Source organism: Papilio polytes, unplaced genomic scaffold (genome assembly GCF_000836215.1).
Source record: "Papilio polytes unplaced genomic scaffold, Ppol_1.0 DF821956.1, whole genome shotgun sequence".
Classification (NCBI taxonomy): domain Eukaryota; kingdom Metazoa; phylum Arthropoda; class Insecta; order Lepidoptera; family Papilionidae; genus Papilio; species Papilio polytes.
Window position 1 is genome coordinate 2,405,619 of NW_013527248.1, and position 20,261 is coordinate 2,425,879.

A 20,261-nucleotide genomic window follows, 5' to 3' on the forward strand; every position below is an offset into this window, starting at 1 on the left:
AACCAGGTGTTATTAGAAACCGACGCTGCTAAGTTAGGTAGACGGTGTAATATTTCAGATACTGCGTGACATAGAGGTCATGTTACTTTGTCACGTTTCTTACTAGTCCTTGAGCACAATATAAGGCCTTGTACACATTGAGTTGATCAGGAGACGGCTTCGAATAAAAGCAGCCGTTATATTTTGTCTATTACCTTTACTATATGCTGACCTGTTCATAATTTACGTCACTTATTTTTTTAACACATAGTATGACACGACGTTGTGTTTTGTTAATTTATTTAAAAATATATATATAGCCTACTAGCTTTCGCCCGCGACTGGAATCCGTGTGGAATTAAAAAAAATAAGTGAGTAGCCTATGTGTTCTTCCGGACTATCCTCTACATCTATGCCAAATTTCATCGAAATCCGTTCAGCTGTTTAGGCTACAAACTCTAACAAACATCCATCTAAACTTTCGCATTTATAATATTAGTATGATGTGACTCACAAACACTTTCTAATGTTGAAAGAATTATTAAAATCGGCCCAGTAGTTTTTGAGTTGTTTCAATACAAACAAAAATACAAATATTTCCGTTCTTTAGGTGGACTCTTGAAACAAAAGAAAGTAATTGAAAAAATATGCTGGTTCGATTAATTCATGCCCGTTTTAAATAAATAAATTACATGAGTATTTAAATAACATTGAAGCGAAATTGCTCCAATATCTCTCAAGGGTACACTTTCGGCTTCAGTTCTACCAATTTAATCAAAATGGATTTACATAAGTTCAATTTAAGTTAGATTTTAATTTGTAAATTAATTAAGAAAATTTTATTACTTTTTAAGGGTACTTAGTCTTGTCTGTATTGTTGGTAATAAAATAAATGGATAGTAGTAAATGACAAATTTTAACAAACGTAACAAACTAAATTATATATACTTTATTTGGTTGTAAGCAAAGATTTATTACAAACAGACATTCTTAAATAAATAATTTAAACACTGAAACGTTCCAAAATAATTCAATAGACTATAAACGACATTGCCAGTTTCATATACGTACGTATATGTACATTTAATTTCTCACTTCCACTGGATTCATTTACTCGTATATTCCGTTTATTATTCTTTGACAGACATTCAACAGAATAGACGGGAAAACTAGGTATCAAGACTATTTTAACACTGACTCGTTTTTAATTCCGCTCTATAATTGATATATTTCTTCGTTATTTTGTTAATCAACGAAGAAGCTACAAGGTTTATCGCAAAGATAATGGTATAAATAACGAAATGTTTCTACACCCAACTTCCTTTATAAGTGCTATCCGATGTTTGCAACGAGTTCTTAATGTACCACGTAATGTTTCGAGGTAGTTTGGTTTAATGCAGGAAATTTCGTAATGATATTACATTAAGATGCGAATAACTCGTAGACAATGCTCTCTTGCATAGCGGAGAATATTCATTTCTAAGGAACACACGCGCTGTTAAGAACAGACTTCATTGATAACTAAAGTTCGCGTAGGAAATTAAATGAAAACGGAAAACCGCAAGATTTATGACGTGGTTAGTCCTGAATTTTACAAAGCATTTAATCGATAGAGAAGTAGATGCATAGAGATATTTTCCCTTCCTACGTGTCTCCAACTTTGACACGTTCATGTCCCCTTCACATACATTCCATAAAAGAAAAACGTCTGTAAAATTATGATGAATGCAAAACATTTTTTGTTTTATAGTTTTTATAGCAATTTTATTAAAGTTCTTTTTACTTCAAGTTTTACGTTGTCTTCCGGATTTTGCTCCGTGCATTTTCTTATACACTCAAGGAAATGAGTTTCGTAGAAGATCCAAAAAGATATATGTTGATACTTTCGCTAATACAAGCTTCGATAGTACGACTATTTCAAATGAAAATCTGCGTCCAAAACTTTTACCAGAGTTTAGTTGGAAGTTGATACAGAAAATAGTTCAACATGTTTGTGGCGACCTCTTGAGGATCAAAGAGGTAACTTTTAAAATTAGTTGATCTTACCTATAAGTGAAATACTTTACGTCTTTATTAGATGGTATAAAGGACTTAAGATCTATTTTTTTTGGATATTAAAATATCTTCTACTTCTACAGACCAAAGGTCGGATTTATTAAGTTACAAATACAATTGTGTTGATCCATCCGATGTTATAGTAACTGTGAATTCTTTTTAAAAATGAACTCTAAATAATGTCACCTTGCATTATTATATTCATTAAAATTTACTTATCCGATTATTCATTTATAGCCTGTTTCCCAGCTACTTTTAATCATTCGTTAGTATTTTTGATTCGATAAATTCATGAAACGCGCTAATGAATCGCTAGGTAATTATAAAATAAGTGGAAACCTCAGAAACCCAGCATTAACCAGTTTAATTGTTATGATATCGTCTAGCGGAACATGACACACTCTTAAGTAATTTATCTTAGAACAATGCCATTTCAATTCTAAATACGGGACATTCATACGATTGGAGGAATTGAATATTACTCACTAAGGTCACAGTTACATTGTTCTAATGAAACATATAACACGCTTCATTCAAGAGTTAATAATTAATGGAAGAGTCACGTTCTTGAGAAACCACAAAATATCAAAGGACGCTCTTGAGTCTTGCACAGCTACTTGTAGTAATAGGATTTGATTGTTTTCATATTAGAATCATACTTTATATTTATACTTACTTAGGGCCTGTCCCACCAAATTGTAAATTGTCTGGCAACAAGCCAACGCGTAAAATATATGATATTATATCGGATTCTGTTCCTTTATTTGACGGTGACGTCATTTTTAAGGTATCTGAGCCTCTATCAGCCAGTGATGGGACAGACCCTTACTATTATAAATGCGAAAGTTAAGATGGATGGATGTTTGTTAGAGTTTGTAGCCTAATCGACTAAACGGATCTCGAAGAAATTTAACAAAGATGGAGGTGATCTTACTACTTACTTTTATTTTATTTCACGCAGACGGAAGCGCGGGCTAGTACTAAATGATGTGTCTGTAACGGAAATAATATGAAAATGAAGCCAAAATTGATCGTAGAGTTTGTTCTACGATACATTTCAAGAATTTTTTAACCGAAAAATCAAAACCGAATTTTTTTTTTAACAAATGGATGAAGGAGTTTGGAAAACTGGCAATAAAACACTTTTATAACTTATTTGATAGCCAGAGGTACTGCAGAAAATATACGTGTGTTTTATGTTTATACTGTTACTTTATAGTAAGGATTACATTTTCCGCTTAGTAGTTAATTTTGGATTATCTACGTTTATTTCGTTGGAAGCTCTTGTCTTCTCGCAGCCTTTAGCTTTTTCATTTTTATCTCAAGATAAGACTTGACTTCCTCCAACGCTATTTATACTTTAAAACATAAAACCGTATCTTTCATATTATTTAACTCTTCGTTTTATTTCTAGGTGTAAAGTTTGTTTTATCGATAGCATTTGTTTCGGGAAAAGCTTTTGTTTGCAGTAAGCTTTGTTGAAACTTAGTAATCCCTATTTGATTAACTATTTATTACTAAGTCTGACTCAGAGACGTGATCACTAAGTGTTTTTATAAATTGTTTTGTATTGTATTTGTGTATTGTTTAAAATGAAGTATAAAGTTTTCGTTTCACGTATCACGTACGAATAAAAATACTAATATTATAAATGCGAAAGATTAGATGAATGGATGGATGTTTGTTAGAGTTTATATCCTAAACGCCTGAATGGATCTCGATGAAATTTGGGATGGACGTAGAGAATAGTTTGGAAGAACACATAGGCTACTCACTTTTTGTTTCAATTCCACGCGGACGGAGTTGCTGGCTAAAGCTAGATCGTCATAAAAGTAATAAAAAATAAAAATTCAATCGTTAATGTCACACGTGCACCGAAAATTTATTTCGGCCCTAAAGTGGGAGCTTCGTTTGGCGTGCGTGCTGTCTGGCGCTACCGTTTTTATTTTTTTTATTTTCCAACCGTGTATCGGCAACTCGCGCTACACGGTCGAATTGTTTGCCGATGGAGCTCGGTGGCAATTTAACGTATACGACCGTTGCGAAAAATGTAATTACCCCGGTAACCGAGGGAAGTCTGGTTTTCAGAATTTCTTTTAGTATTTCGACTGTTACTATGTCAGTTTCTGACACAGTTGTGATAATGTTTTTTTATCTAATATTTCCGTGATAACATAACAAGCGAAATCAGTCTAATAATCAGTTTTTCTGAAGAAGTAATATGCCTCTGGTTAATTATACCGACACTAAACTAACTATCCATTAGTAAAGTTGTTTTAGCTAATTCTTATGCCAACTCGATAGCTACGTAAAATCAGGGTAGTGTTTAATACTAACATTTAATACTAACAGACTTTAAAACAAAAACTAAACTAAGTTATAATAAACGAATAAATTAAAAACATATTGTTATGTGATTTTTAATAGCAAGTCTTCGTTTCTTATGTTAATAATTTTTAATGGAATTTTTTTCATATGATCCAGATATGACGGCTGATAGAGATGTATGGAAGAGGACCACATACTGTGCTGACCATCCGTAAGGGATAAGGGCCAGTGGATGATGATGATGATGATGTTATCATATGGTTCCATGTGATTAGATTATTTATTTACTTTGTACTGGTCTAGTTGTTGTACTGGAAAAACCTATAGTAACCATTTAACATTTGGGTGAATTTGATGTTTGTTTAAAATTGGAAATGAAAATAAATTACTCCTCTGTTCGAAATGTAATTAAAGATTTTATATTACCGGCTCTGTTTAGGTTTTCGTATTATAATTTCGCGGAATTAATTTGTTCCCCCTTCCAATTGGAACCGTTCAACTTTTTCAATTGTACAAATATCGATTGCAACGGTTTGTTTCTGATTGTTTTGGCAGAGTACTCGAAGCTTGCCTTATCGTAGAAACAATTTAACTTCTTATTGTATATATTGTTTGTAGTTAGCATGTTGTTGATCTCTTTGAAAATAAATATTTATTAGTCAAAATATGTAGTCAAATTAATTAAAATGGCAACATTACTTACGTATTCACTAAATGAACATGCTGTGTATTGTCTATGGATTTATATCGGTGTTTTAATTGACGTGACAAATGTTTTTGTTTTAAACAATTTCTCCAAATTCGACGATCAATTTTGTGGTTTGAAATTAAGAGATTAATGGGTATGTATTTTTTGAGAATTTTATAGAGATTTTTATGAGCATTTACAAACTATTTCCTATTTTAAATTTATTGTGTTTCTTCTATAGAAGTCTAAAAAGCAAATAAGTGCGCTTATTTGTGAAGTTACTCTTAGGTAAGAGAACCTAATGATGTTAGTGTCCGGGTAAATAGCTTCCGTTCAATCAGTCTACGATTCCTTCGATGGTCCTTTCAAGTCGCTATGACCTTTTGAATCACAGACCGCTTGCTATAGTTGGCTACAAATACGTTCCGATTGATTTATTCAAGTAGAAATAGGTAGTTGGGTTCACAATATTACTTGTTATTTAGAACTATGTTAATGCTCTACGAAATGAATTGATGATAGTTCAAATTAATGTTCTAATTACTCTGATTTCAAAATTTGAAACATTTCATATTTGATTACGTTTTCTATTGATTACTGAAATTATTTATCTAATATAATATCTAGAATTAATGTATAATTTACTTTTATTTAGTGCTTTTAAAGTTGAATAATAAATATTATTTTAATGTTAATTTTATGATTAAACATTTTTTTTTGCATGAAATTGTTTAAGAACACTAACCGTACTAACAAATATATACATTTTTGTTTCCACGTTTTTCTTGTTAGATAATTATTTTGAATTTTTAGTATATTTTGTTAGCGTTTTCAGTATAAGTGTAAATATGTAAACAAAAAATGTAATAATAAGGGAAATAAAGCTATCTTTATCTTTTATGATTAAACTGTTTTTTTTTTTTTAACTTTGTTAAATGATGGGTCGATTTCATTGGAGACAAATTTATTACTATCATATCTTACTTCCTACTACTATTATAAATGCTAAAATGCTGTACAGTTCTCTAAGATTAGTTACGGATGTAGAATATAGTCTGGAAGAACACGTAGGCTACGTTATTTTTTAAAATTCCGTCAAAGCTAGGAATTTCATGAACTTGTTATCTTTGGTTTTGTAGTAATAATAAAAGTCTATTCTGTTGACGTTTTCGTTACTTAAAATTCGTTGAAAACTTTATGCTATCCCCTGCAGCTTTAAATATATTATAAGTGTAGCAACATAAAGCATCACAGTGGAGATTGTTGTAAAAGGTTCCTCGTAAAGCTGAGAAGTTTACGTCTTGATGAAATCTCGGTCGGAGCCGCATCGGAGCATGTCTGTTGCAATGAACCAGCTTACATTTAAAATGTTAGAGTATTTGCTATATTTTGAAGCTTTTATGTATTAAAATAGGTTTAATGAATCATCTTCATTCATTCTTGAAACAAGTAATAATTAGGCTGAGTAATGTTGGGTTTTTAACGATACCATTTATTATAGCGTTACCTTTTCTTAAACGTAGCTAGGAAACTGGCTATTAGAAGATTTTACGTATTTATATAACCATCTTAAAATAAAATTTTAATTTTGCTCCTGAAATTAGTAATAATTAAGGTGAATAAAATTTATACTTGCTTTGACTGATGAATCTTGATAAAATGCAATCTTGGTATGTCGTCAACGTATCTATACTATTGTAATAAAGCTTAAACACACACTTCTTTGTTGCCTTAGATGTCAGCAATCACAGCATATTTTTGAATAATTCTTTTTTTAATAAAAAGCCCTACACTTACGTCACGCTTTAGGCTATATATTTTCACGCAATTAAACTTAGGGGGTAAATATTTTGGATAAAAACCCTAACGTGGTTAAGAGACCATAAGTTGCTGCCAATATCAAGGAAACAGGACTGTCGAGGTTTGTTATGTCATGTCAAAATGACATTTTCACAAATTTATGCGAATGAAGTTGCACGGGAACAGCTAGTTAGTGAATAAATTTTATAGTTACTTTGACTGATGGACCTTGATTGATTGAAATCTTGCTATCTCGTCGTCGTACAATAATATTTTTTTAATGTTATAAAACTACATATATCTGGCTGAAAAATACTCTAGTAGTAACAGACATGTTCCGAACTGCAAAGAACTGGTAGCAATTTACTTCCTAAGCGTAAGGAGTTAACTTTTTTATTAGAACACTATACTTGCTTAAGTGTAATTTATTTAATTTGTCGCTGCCGGCTTGCGGCGTCTCGGCTTCTTGTTGCAGGAATATAACATCCTTAGCTGAACCATCTATCTTATTTTTTTGTTCTTTGTTCTTGCTAACGGAGTTGGTTGATTTTCCAGAAGCCACGTTACAAAGCAGTTCATAAACAACTCTGTTAGTTTGAGATTCCCTCGCTGCCGTGTTTCAATTAATTGTTTCCGCTTGAGATTTTGTTGGAAAGCCTTTTGTCAGAGAACGAGATATTGCTGTTTGTCATTTCGCGGTGGACGTGATATAAACCCTTCTTTTATTTTCTTCGTTGTTCTGCAACATTAATAGAAAAGTCTTTTTCGTGTATTGCCCAAACGCTTAGAATATTCGTATGCGTTCTCTAGGTGTTTTTGTATGAGGTATAATAAATGCTAAAGCTATAAATATTTCAATTTTTAAATTAATATAAACACAAAACAAGTTATGTCGACGAGCCGCGTGAGGGCGTTGGTGAGAACGTGAGTGGTTTCAGCAATATCAGCCCGCACCGGGTACGCTCTCGCACCATTAAGTGTGAAAGAAGCGATCGGGTAGAAGAGATTAAGTTCCATCGCGGCATTTAAACGACACTCCGACGACACTCGCACGAGAGCCGGCGATGGAAAATGTATTTTTTACCACGAGAGAAAGTCGTATTTTACTTTAGATTCGCGTCTCGGGGATGCTATTGAATAATTTGTATGCATGAATTTTGTTCTAAAATAGAAGTAATTTGGGCTTTTCTTAAACAATAGCCCCTAGAGATTAGGGGGTGGCGGAATTAGTACTTTGTATAATAGAATAAAATTAGAAAGGGTTTTGAGAAAACAACGGGTTGTGTTTGAGCAGAGATTTTATACGTGGTAGTAAAAAACACACTGTTCAATTAATATTATGTTAAGCTATGAAATTGAATTTAAACATCACTTTTGTCTTTGTGTCGCAAGAATGATTAAGTAATTTGACTAGTTTGTCAGCTTTATTTTTATTTGGTATATAAAAAGTTTATTTATATAAAAAGGCAACACGGAGATAAATTCTAGAGATTGAAATAAATAAACATTGTCATCGAATTTTACAAGTTTATTGCTTAATATATCTTTATTTAGTATTCAGTTTCATAGTCATTTTCTCAAACTAAGAACGCGCACATCTTTGACTAAACTATCGCACAACTGTTTAGTCGCGCCAAGATCACTATGACCTATGGAGGTGCGCACCCTGCTCGATTTTTAGTTGTGCAACTAAACAGTTGATACGAAACAAGCGACAATCGCGCAACAGTTCTGCGTTGTGTAGCAGAGCTTGTGGGAGCTTGATTTATTAGTTCGTCCGCAGATTATTTAGATTTAGCAGCGAGGATGCTTACTCATGATAGCCAGTATTTATTACATGAACGCACTCGAGCTGTCCCTAGTTCTACTTCATTCTTTAGACGTCTTAAGATACCAATCTCGAGTTATATAATCTTGTCTCACTTTGATGTGAACTTTATGGAATGTCTAAGTTTGTTTTACTAAGGGGTTACCGTAAATGGAATAATGTACTGTAACAATTCTCTATTATTTTACTACAATAAAGATCCTGGAATTTCATCTCTCACGCTGATGACAAAGGTGAGAGAAGCGATAAGTGTGAGGACAAACTGCATCCGCGGTTAGTTATTTCGAAAATTATGTAAAACATAGGCATAGACATAATCAATGCAATTGTACTCCGATGTGAATGTTATAGCGTCAATGAGTAGCACTTTTGCTTTCTCTCAGCGGGTCAGATGAATTGTTCGCTCTATAAGTTCATATTTGTAAGACGGTTCATACATAATACTAACAAATCGCTGTCACGTTTTCCTGCTCCCGACGCTGGCTTTGAAAAGGCGTGTTCAAGATCCTACCGCGACGTTTCCGCAAGTTTCACCGTTTCCCTTTATTTATGAGTTCTTCAAGAGCCAGGTGTGTCTCGACTGAAGCAGTTCCCTTTGTCCCCATAGCAATATAAACCGCAGTATATTCTTATTTGTATTTTGTTTTGTTTCCCCTTTATCTATCCTTACACTGTAACAAATGGTTGCGTGCTCGCTGTTAAATAAAATTGCTTCGTTGCTAAATTAAATGATTTAAAAAAACAAATACATAAAACAATATCCGGTAATAATAAACTCTTTCCATTACCATGAAACAATCTACAGAGCATCTGACCTTGCATTTCTAATAAAATTTTACTCTATAAAAAAACTCTTTCTACTTTTTCACTTAGGGTAATGAAGACTAATGAGACAAGTGAATGTACAAAGAGGATTCTCATACAGCCACGAGTCAAAGGCGCTTCGAGCTAAAAAAAAAAATGTAGACGAGTCTAGACTCGCTGTAAGGCTTTCACACCAGGGTAAAATAGTAGAGTGGGTAATGTAGTATTGCTATTGGACGACTACTGCAAAACAGTACTGCTCTATACAAAATAATATTCTATTAGAATCGCTAGTCCAATAATTCTCGATACGTTCTTGTCGCTTCTAATGACTCTTCGATTATTATATCGTTTACCGTTTTAAATGCGTGTTAAAATTATACCAGTACTGCGCAGTCGACTGCTCTGCTGTATAATCTGTCCTCGTGTGAATTAGCGTAAACGTGATGGGAGTCGTTGCGGTCCGCGACTTCAATATTTCTCTTTGAGTCAACACTTCTTTGAGTGTAACATTCTGACGGTGGTTTTGATATGTGTTGCGATGTGACGTCACGTCAAAGTGAGCGTTTGTAGGATTATCGCTGTTGCAGACGACGGCGTCTCGTGTTTTTCTAAATAAGAAAGCGATTCACAGATGTATACTAAAAGTCTTGGGCATTCGCTTAAATACCAAAGACATGAATTGAAATTTATCGTAAGATTGGATGAACCTATATTTTGTTGAACAAGTTTTAAATAATAAGACAAATTGGCCTATACTTGGGTATATGTTGAGTGTGGGCAACACCGTGCTTCATAATAAGTTCAGTTTTTTTTTTATTAACAGGTGGCAAACGAACCAGCTGCCACGTTAAATCGTCGATAGGGAAGCGTTCTTTACCCATAGATATCCGCAATTGCAGATGCATTGCCTACGTTAAATCGACAGGGGACTGGACACATCAGGGGGCGTTACCCCTTTCTAAGCGCCTTCATCTTACAAACCGCATTCCCGTCCTATGTCATCTAGGAGACTTATCATAAAACTTTAAACTTACCATTGCATTATCGATTCATTCAGATATTTATATAACAAATGAGAACATTATTATATTTGTAATTAAATTAACTATGATGTGAACTTTTGATGATATAAAAGACCTATTGTAAATGTCAATATGTTCCCAGCTATTAGCTATTGTAAGATAACACGATGTCCGTCAGCTTTTATCCACTTTCATTAGAGCCTTTTATTGCCTAGGAGCTGGCTCTTTGTCTGAAGTAATAAGCAGACAGCCTTGACCTATATCGTGCAGCGCTTTGACTAACACGTTATTAAATCTGCTAATAATATTTAAATATAACGGAGCACAAGATGATGAGGCATTTTGAAAGTGAAAGAAGACTGAAAATGAAAATTTTTGATAAGTGTTTGACGCATATTGTTTCATAGAAAATGTTATCTGTTATCTAATATTGTAAAGATGAAATATTTGTATTTTTGTAAGTATTGAAATAAGTTAAACTACTGGGCAGATTTCAATAATTCTATCACCATTAAAAAGGTTATTTATCTGTGAGTAATATAGGCTACATCTATTATTATTTTATAATTTCACGCGGACAAAGTCGCAAGCAACAGCAAGTTTGTTAATAACTTTAGATTAACTATTGTGTGTGAATTTGTTCTCCTCTCGTATATACTTAATTCGTTTAATTCAAGTGTTTTAACTATTACTTAAGTTTCTGTAAGACACATGAAATAGTATGCAACTAACTATTTTATTAATCCTGTGGCTGTCTTAAATCAAAGGTTACTTTGGAAAAAAAAAACATATTAGCGTTACCCGTATATTCAGAAAATGTCAGTGCCGTATTTCGTGCATGAGTTGAAAAGCTTCGCGCAAGCTTTGATTAAGCATAACAAAGCTTGGTGTAAGCACAACACATTTGTGTAACGCGGCCACTAAAGTCTTTTTTCTCGGCTTCCGTAATCGCAAAGCCAACAATGAAACATATCTGAACTGCGCCCGTCGTCGAGTGGAATATGTTCAACGATGATTTATGCCGTCACGCGATATTTCACGTTTTTATTCGCTTGTCTGGCTTTGTGTTGGATGGTGACTTAAAACTCCATACCCATCTAGTGTAGAAGGTTCACGTGAAATGTAAGCGGTTTTAAACTTAACTTAAAATAAAAAATTAAGAATAAAAAAGTCGAAGACATAAAGTCAGGCTTCTTACTAATATTATAAATGCGAAAAATCAGATGGATGGATGGATGTTTGTTAGAGTTTGTAGCCTAAACGGCTGAACCGATTTCGATGAAATTTGGTATAGTTATAGAGGATAGACTGGAAGAACACATAGGCTACTAACTTTTGTTTTTTTTTTAATTCCACGCGGACGGAGTCACGGGCGAAAGTTAGTGTTATATAATTTGCGATGTTATAATTCGCCAACGCAATCATAATTGTATTCACTTCGCGCTCTACATTCAGACTTAGCTTAGGCGCTTTATCCACCTTGTGAACTGCGATGTCCGCGAACTCTCACGGCAAATGGAATCGTGGGTACACTTTTGTTTTATTATTTACTAAAATACACGTCAATGTAAAGCGGAATTCATTCAATCATCGTGTTGTTATCGCATTTATGCAATGTTTGTTTAGAGGAAACAACTGATCGTAGGAAAGAGTTTATTGTTGACTATTTCCGATAAAGTTTGATAAGAAGATAAGTAATATTTTAAGTCATCATCATCAACTTGCCCTTGTCTCTACGGAGGGACGGCACAGTATGTGTTGCTCTTCCATACATTTCTATCAGCCGTCATATCTGGATCCACTTCCTTCTTAAGCATATCCTCTTTCATGCAAACATACAGCAGTAACATTTTTAGTAACTCCTAAAGAAGAAAGTAGAAAAGCCACAATACAAATACTGTTATAACCGTATCATTATTTTCTATAGCTTGCTTATCATAAGGTAAATAGTCTACTCCCGTTGTACCGAAAAAAAGTTGAAATATTAACGAACAAAAATGTGTTCGATGGTACACTGCGGTAACAAATGCGATCGTTGAAAGTTACGATATTAGTCCATTACGGACCCAACACGGTGTGTATCCAAAATATGGACGTTTAAACGCAAACAAGCTTTAACAAAACATGAAACTGTAGTAACCGTCGTAGTATATTTTCATTTTGCCATGCTCTCGCCCCCGCCTTATGGCCGATCGCACGGCGAGTGGGCCCGTAACTGTCCACACTAACAGTTTGATGCGTCTATTCACTTTGTCAATGTACAATATCAAAACAGTATAAAATATCGATTTTTAATCCATACGATATTTTATACTTTGTACTGCGTCAAGTCATTAATTGCTAAATGTAAAAAAGTAAAGAAGACATGAAGTGTATAATTGGAGAAGATGCTTTGCGTGACCTCTTTGAAAAGTTACTTATCTTGATGGCTTCCTAAGAAGCTTTCATTCAAATCGTTTTCGTTTTAATTACCGGGAAGTTCTATATTACTATTAATGTCTTACATGTTAATGAGAAGGGTTGCTACCGTTTTTCCATAAGGCGAATGGATATATCCTACATGTATTAAAATAATTAATGAAGACTTCAGCAGAGAACAAGAATAATATTTTATTATGTCCAGTAAATACAATTTGATCCTTACAATGTCTATCATCTGTTAAAAAGGTTTTATTTAGTGCTCGTCAGTTTTCATCACCACCTCACTGTACGTCCCCACTAAGGGGCTTGGAGCCTACCCTAAGTAAGGGGTGACTAGGCCATAGTCAACCACGCTGGCCCAGTAAGGGTTGGTCTCCTCCTCAGGTTTAGTAATCATAACTTATACTCGTAAATACCTTTCATATAGAATAGACGATTACTAAGAATCTTCAATGTCACATTTCTAAACGTTTCTATGATTTATTTTTCTCGACACGAGGGTTTTTGTATGAGCTTTATATCGCTGTCTGCCTTTTTGTGAGATCCCTCCAAACTACTTCTATTGTATTCCACTCATTCGTATTCCATTAACCTATTTATTCATCACAATAAACCTTTAATACTTTTACTAATGGAATACACAGGATCACTTTCGTTTTGTTGTCGTTAACGAAACTCTTTTGGATCAATATCAAGTCTGAAAACTTGAGGATTTATATATTCAAAAAATAGTCTCTTATATTTTAGTATTGTCCTCAGTTTTTTCGTTTCATACCAGTTTTCATCTTATATATTTACGGAATTATTGCTGTTTAGTAAAATAAATTATGACCAAGAACATAAAGTTTAAAGTAAAGCAAGCAAAAGTTTGAGTTTTAAACTTTGGATGTTTATATTGCAAGGAATTTTATTACAGAATTCCCATTTGTTTACTAAAATGTAAATTTCATCGGAATGAGCGTAAGGTATTCAAGTCGCGAATGCAATTTTCTGGAATGTCACACGTGCTAGAGAAATGCCCAGTTCGGATTCAATACATTGCAGTTTTCAATCCGGCATCAGGTAAACGGTGGTGTCGGGGGTGTACGTAAATCGTCGATCCGGATCGAAATCGAATTTTTAATAGAACTCTATTGGTTTGTCCAATAAATCTTGATTCGAATTCGAGGCAAGCATGCGGAGCGGTTCTGGTCTTTTTGGGGTGTGACGAAATTTGACATCTGCCGTTGAGTGGATTGCTTTTAGAGCTGGCTATTTTCGAGTCGTTTTCATTGATTTTATTGGTTTAATAGTTAAATTCTATTTGTCTTATTCAACGATGTGAAGATTCTTTTTTCAGAACAGCGAGTTATCAATTATCGAATTGTGAAAACATGATTTCTGAAACAATTTATCTACTCCAAGCTAGTCAGACGTTGGTTTGTAGAAATCTTTATCGAACAACCAAGTAACAGAATTCCAATTTGCTTTCATGTACAAGTTACTTGTTGTATCAGCAAAGAAACTTTTCTGCGGTGCTCTTTCGAAAGGATAAAAGTCAAATAAAATTCGTAGTTTGAGCTCTTGCTTACATTTACTTGTGCAATATTGCAAATTTTTAATATTTATTTGTTGAAAATTGTTAGTCATCATTGTATTGTCCTGTTCCAATTTTAAGGTAGTTATTTATTCTTATACGCTTTTCTCTGTCGTCATTTCAGCAGTCTCTTTGTTCCTCTTGTTTCACGTATTCATCTATAAATGCCAACTACTTTAGAAATGTATACATTTTTAGTTTTTCGTGTGGTTATCTTACCTTCGTCCACAAATATTATTAGTATAATGTAATGAAATATTTTTACTGGAGAAGCAATACAATTTATACAATTTCCTGTGAGGTAATTCACAGTTGGAAGTTAAAAGGTAATAACTATTGATCTTAAAGTAATATCTATTAAGGCTTGACGTGTACAGCTCTCGGTTGGAAGTTAAAATCGCGCAGCCCGGTCAAAAGATGAAAGCGCTTACTCGGCGTCGTCTTGATTTATTGGCTCCCCCTTTTCGCTGGCTCGAACTGCTTCGGAATCTTTTGCTTTAACAATTTCACTTTATGAAAATTGAAAGGAACTACTTACTGTCTACGAGAATATTGTTAAGAGTTTTATTTTCCGCGTTCAGAGTTGTTTTTATTATATTTTACAAACAATGATTGTCGGATATTAAATTTATTGTGGAAGTTGTGTTTCTATTTTTATCATAGTTTGCTCGATTTTGCAAAGAAAATACTGCACGTACTACATTTTTAGAACCCTTGTATTCTTTTCATAAGGAAAAAAAATAAATGGATGAGGAAAGTATCTCACTTTTTACGCAATCTATTCAATTTCCATAGAAGTACTCTTCAAATTACAATGTTATTAAATTTCAAGAAATTATAATCCTAAATATCTTATCGAAAATTAAAAGTAATGAGAAGATAAAGTTGATACTCGTGCATATATTCACTAATAAAAATCACGTTTCTATTAAATTGTATATTTTTCCTGTTAGTATATTTTCCTAGTATTTAACTGTACAGCTATTGTTACTTTGAAATGTATTTTAACGTATCCTGCGGGAATATTTGCGGTAATTGTGGCGCAAATGAGAATTTCCCACTTTTCCTGTTTCATTTTAAAAATTGCATTCGGTCGTACGTGAGCTTCATACGAAGTTACATATTACCAGCCTTGTCGCAGCAAATGAAAGGTAAGCGTTGGAATCGGAATTAGATTTTAAAAATACTTCACATTCACTTCGTGATGATAACCTACGAATGTTGAATACATTAAGCTGTGATAGAGCCAGCATTGTTTATGTTTCTGCCTAATTAAATCAAATGTAACTGATGTAAATTGGTAACGAATATTGAACCAGAAAATAAAGGTTCGGTTGCCTGGAATTTTTTCAATGTTTTTTTTTTTATTTATTAGACAAAAGCATAAATTTAAAAGTACAATAAGAGACGTTATAAGTGGTACAGAAACCCACAGGATTTATGTGTGACCACTGGTCGCTTAGTTTATAGCATATGAAAAATAATAAAGAAACTTAGACTATTTTACTCAAAAACAACGCTGTTTTTTAACGGTGAAAGAATTTGAAATCGCCCAGCAGCCCCCGAGCCAATACAATGCATACAAAAACACAAGTCTCTCCTCTTTATAATATTAGTATAGATTATTTTAATTTACGCATTACATATTTGTTGTTTTAACAGGGCCGATTTCAAATTAATTTTACATTTTGATGGTTTTTTAATTATTTGTTCGAGCACAATGCTTACTAACGCTTTAATTAATAAGCAAGATTGCAATTGAATGTTGCAATCTTGTTTATTAATTAAAATGCAGACTAATTCCCTTCTGCTTTATTGAAGTCGTTCATAAATTCTAGTCTAATTGATTCTTTGCAATTTCCATTTTATAGAGCTACAATGCTTTCATTATTTAAATCCAATTAGTATTACTCTATAGTATATACGTTGACATTGATCCAAACGAGGGTAAGGTTTCAAATTAGTGTCGTTAGTTATAGGCGACATTTAGGTAATCTTTTGGGCTTGCACTCAAACTGTCATGGCTTCTGTTAATACGACGGACCCTTCGCTGTCGTTAGACTAATTTAGTAGTTTAATGAGCCATGCTCTAAATATACCTAACGTCGAAGAAGAAGGGTAATTAAGTACAGAGTGGAGCAGCGTTTAACTGTTTACCTACTGTTTAAATAATTACTTTCTCAGCTTTAGTACATTGGTATAGCGTTTAGTAAATTGTCCGTATTTAAGTTCAAGAGTGGCCAATTTATAAGTCTAATTGATGGTTGTAATATTATAATTAGTTGTATGTTATTGTTACTAAATTAACTAAGACTTTACTGATTGCTTAAACATATGCCAGAATAATAAGTTCGTTGCAAAAACGGTCACTTTTAATTAAAGAATAGTCTTCTCTTTTTAAAACATGACATTTCAAATATACGGTTGAATGAGAAGGAATTTCTTGGTATCAAGTTAAGCTCCAATATTCTAGATGGAACTGTAAAGGTGTGACGATATGAGAGTGCTAACGCTCGCCCGAACAGGGTCTATCAGGAATATTTGCGAGACAGTTGCGAAAACGTATTCGTAACGTTATCGAGAAATTTTGTATGGGATTTGTTGTTGTACGTTACTGTAAAATCTAATACAAATTATGTCGATGACGAAAAGTTTCTCACGAATATTCCTGATAACTCCCGGTTAATGAGAATGGCGGGATTCGAAAAGAAAAACGTCACGTGTAACATCTTGATATATCGCTACGTCATTGCTTCCATTTACATAATGTGCTTATAAGTGTACGATATGAAATATGCTAACGTGCTCCAGTAATGCTAATGTAATACTTTTTTATGCTATGATTTTTTTTGCTCCGTATTTTTATCCATTTACTTGTGCTGACGTAACTGCTACATATACAATAATGCAATACTAATTGATTCCTTCCAAAACAATTCTGAGAAGTAGAGGAAAACCAATTACTTCTTTAAGAACTATCCAAAAACGACTTTTGTCAACTTGTATGAAAGGGAGCACAAAAATATTACTTTAAGTAGTACCTTAGATAAAAAAATTGAGATCGATTATAGGGTTCGGCTAAGTAAACAAGCAATCTCCATAATGCATCATACGGAAGCAAAATAATGAGGAACTCGTGACTCTAGCGTTCTATCCATAATCAGTTTGTGATGGAAAAAAATAAGCTGATGACGTCATCGTGTTCAAGGATTAGAAGGTAAAGGTTTTGTCGATGAGATGTAACGTTGCCAAGACTGGTTAATGTACAGACGCTCTTATCGTAATGATGCGTGAAGCGTAAATAGAAAAAGCTTCATACGAAATGAAAGTGCAAAATAATATTGTATGAGCGAGCGACTGACGCCGCTTGGTGTTATATTAGATTTGTACTGACCTTTAAAAATCACGGAGATACAGGGTTTCCTTCTTGAGGATTACGTCTTGGACGTAATTGTAAACACCATCGATTTCTACATCATCAAGAATTAATTGATTTATTCAGATTTTTTTACGACTGAAATAATGATCAATCTCGATCCAGTATTTCTTATCCGATCCATTTTGAACACAATATTATAACAATATTTTCTGATTTAACTGATAGATTTCTACCACTGGTCAATAGGCGATCAACCATATTTTTATTTCCTAATATAAAGTAATTAAAAATCTCGAAGATTGATAATTAATTTGTTTACAAATGGATTACACAAACAGTTATTTACTCTTTGAAATCTTACTAATGTTATTAATACGAAAGTTTATAGAGCTGGATGGGTAGATTGATGGTTGGTAGATTTTGTAGCCTAAACGGCTGAACAGATCTTGCTGAAATATGGCATAGAAGTAGAGGATAGTCTGGAAGAACACATATGCTACTTACTTTAGCTTTTTTAAATTACACGCGGGCGGAGTGGCGTTTAATAAACTGATAATAAAATTATCGGTTTTTTACAATATAAGTAATCCAATAAATGTAACATAAATTGAATCCAGGTGAGTGGAGGGAGCAAGTTTGAGCGCTAAACGTTGCTAAGATAACTTGGAATTATTCCAGTGAAAGCAGAAAGTTTTAATTGATGATACTCGAAGAGGATATTAGGAGGCTGAGTGGAAAGGTGGGCTTAGTCCGGGGAGCTGTTTGATACATTAAGCTCTCTTACCTTTGGATGCTTGAAAATGTTCTCTACAATATTGTTGATCTACGACTTTATTATAATAACTAGAAACTCATGTTAGAAGATTGACCAACCTAAATTTTAATCCTCGATCAAACCGTTTTAGTTTCACAACTTAATACTGTGTGTAGATATGAGGATATCCTCAGATTTAATGAGTATGTGTTTGGATGATGTGTTTAGCAATAAACTAACGATACAAGTGCAAAAAGTTTTATATGATTTTATAACTTTTCTACAGACTAGCTGTTGCTCGCGACTTTGTTCACGTCAAATTTAAAAATATTACTTATGATACTTAGCGATAACGTAGCTTTCTCATGATGATTTTTTTAAATCGACCCAGTATCTTTTGAGTTATTTCAATAGATACAAAAATACAAATCTTTCCTCTTTATAATATTAGTGTAGAAAAAAGAGATGTCAATTTTTTTTAAATACATTAAAATAAAAATCTGGTATAAAATGTCTTGTAAGTCAGTAGAAAACTATGTAATTGCAACCGCAGCCAGTAACTATATCAATTAGGAAGAAAATTAAGAACGAAATAAAATTTAACGAGCTCGGAGGAGCATCGCTATAGTTGCCATCCCTTGCCTTGCCAACAAAAGTAATGGCGTGCAAGTTAACGACTGTTCGTAGTTCAGGTGACACTCGGAAGCCTTTTAGCAAAGTTCCCGCACCATTCAATAACTGACGATCAATTAAAACTTGGCGTCCGCACCGACTTATGAGCACTTTTGCCTAGAATTAATTTTAACTCTTGGCTTGATTAAAATTTGCAATCAATGGTGAGAATTATTACGGATAACGTTTTTTATTTTTAGTTTTTTAGTAGTTTTTACTACGAAATTTGTGAAATCGTCTTAAGGTTTTGATTGTTTTAAATGGACAATAGATTTTATTATTTCACTGTTTAGAGTAAACATGTTTGAATTTTTAGGAAAGTTCAGAAAGCATATAAAAAGGTACAGTATTATTACTAGTACGTACGTTCCGTCTTACCAGATTAATACGTTTATCTTTCTTCTTACTGATATTATAAATTCGAAAGTTTAGTTGTATGGAAGAATGTTGTTAAAGTTTGGAGCCAAAACTGCTGGACCGATTTCGATGAAATTCGGCAAAGATGAAGAGGATAGTCTGGAAGAACACATATGCTACATACTTATCTTTATTTTTTTAATTCACGCGGACGGAGTCGCTAGCGAAAAGTTGTAATCTAATAAAAATATTAACATTTAAGGATTCTGAAGATGGTTTAAAGATTAACAAAGTTGTAGAAAATTTGAAACGGTTTTAACAAATAAACATCTATTTGAAATAACTAGGCCGGTGTTTTGTCTTTAAGGTAATTAAAACAGTACGTAACACAGTCACTTTAATTATGTCTATTAGAATTACAAATATTACTGATGTATGTACGAGTACATATTGTGATACATGAAATTCCTTGAATCAAATTAGTGCTAGCAAGACTCGTTTATTGTCTAATACTCGTAATTATAAGGAATTCTAAACGATCAGTTTTATCTGACAGTGTTATCTGAACATTCCGAACCTTCAGATAAATCTAACA

At 33.3% G+C, this 20,261-nt stretch overlaps 1 protein-coding gene across 4 annotated transcripts in view; it reads left to right on the plus strand.

Moving 5' to 3' along the window:
- The window catches only part of LOC106107605 (putative polypeptide N-acetylgalactosaminyltransferase 9), a 101,289-nt gene that overhangs the window by 60,115 nt on the left and 20,913 nt on the right, over positions 1–20,261 (plus strand). The window lies entirely within an intron of this gene.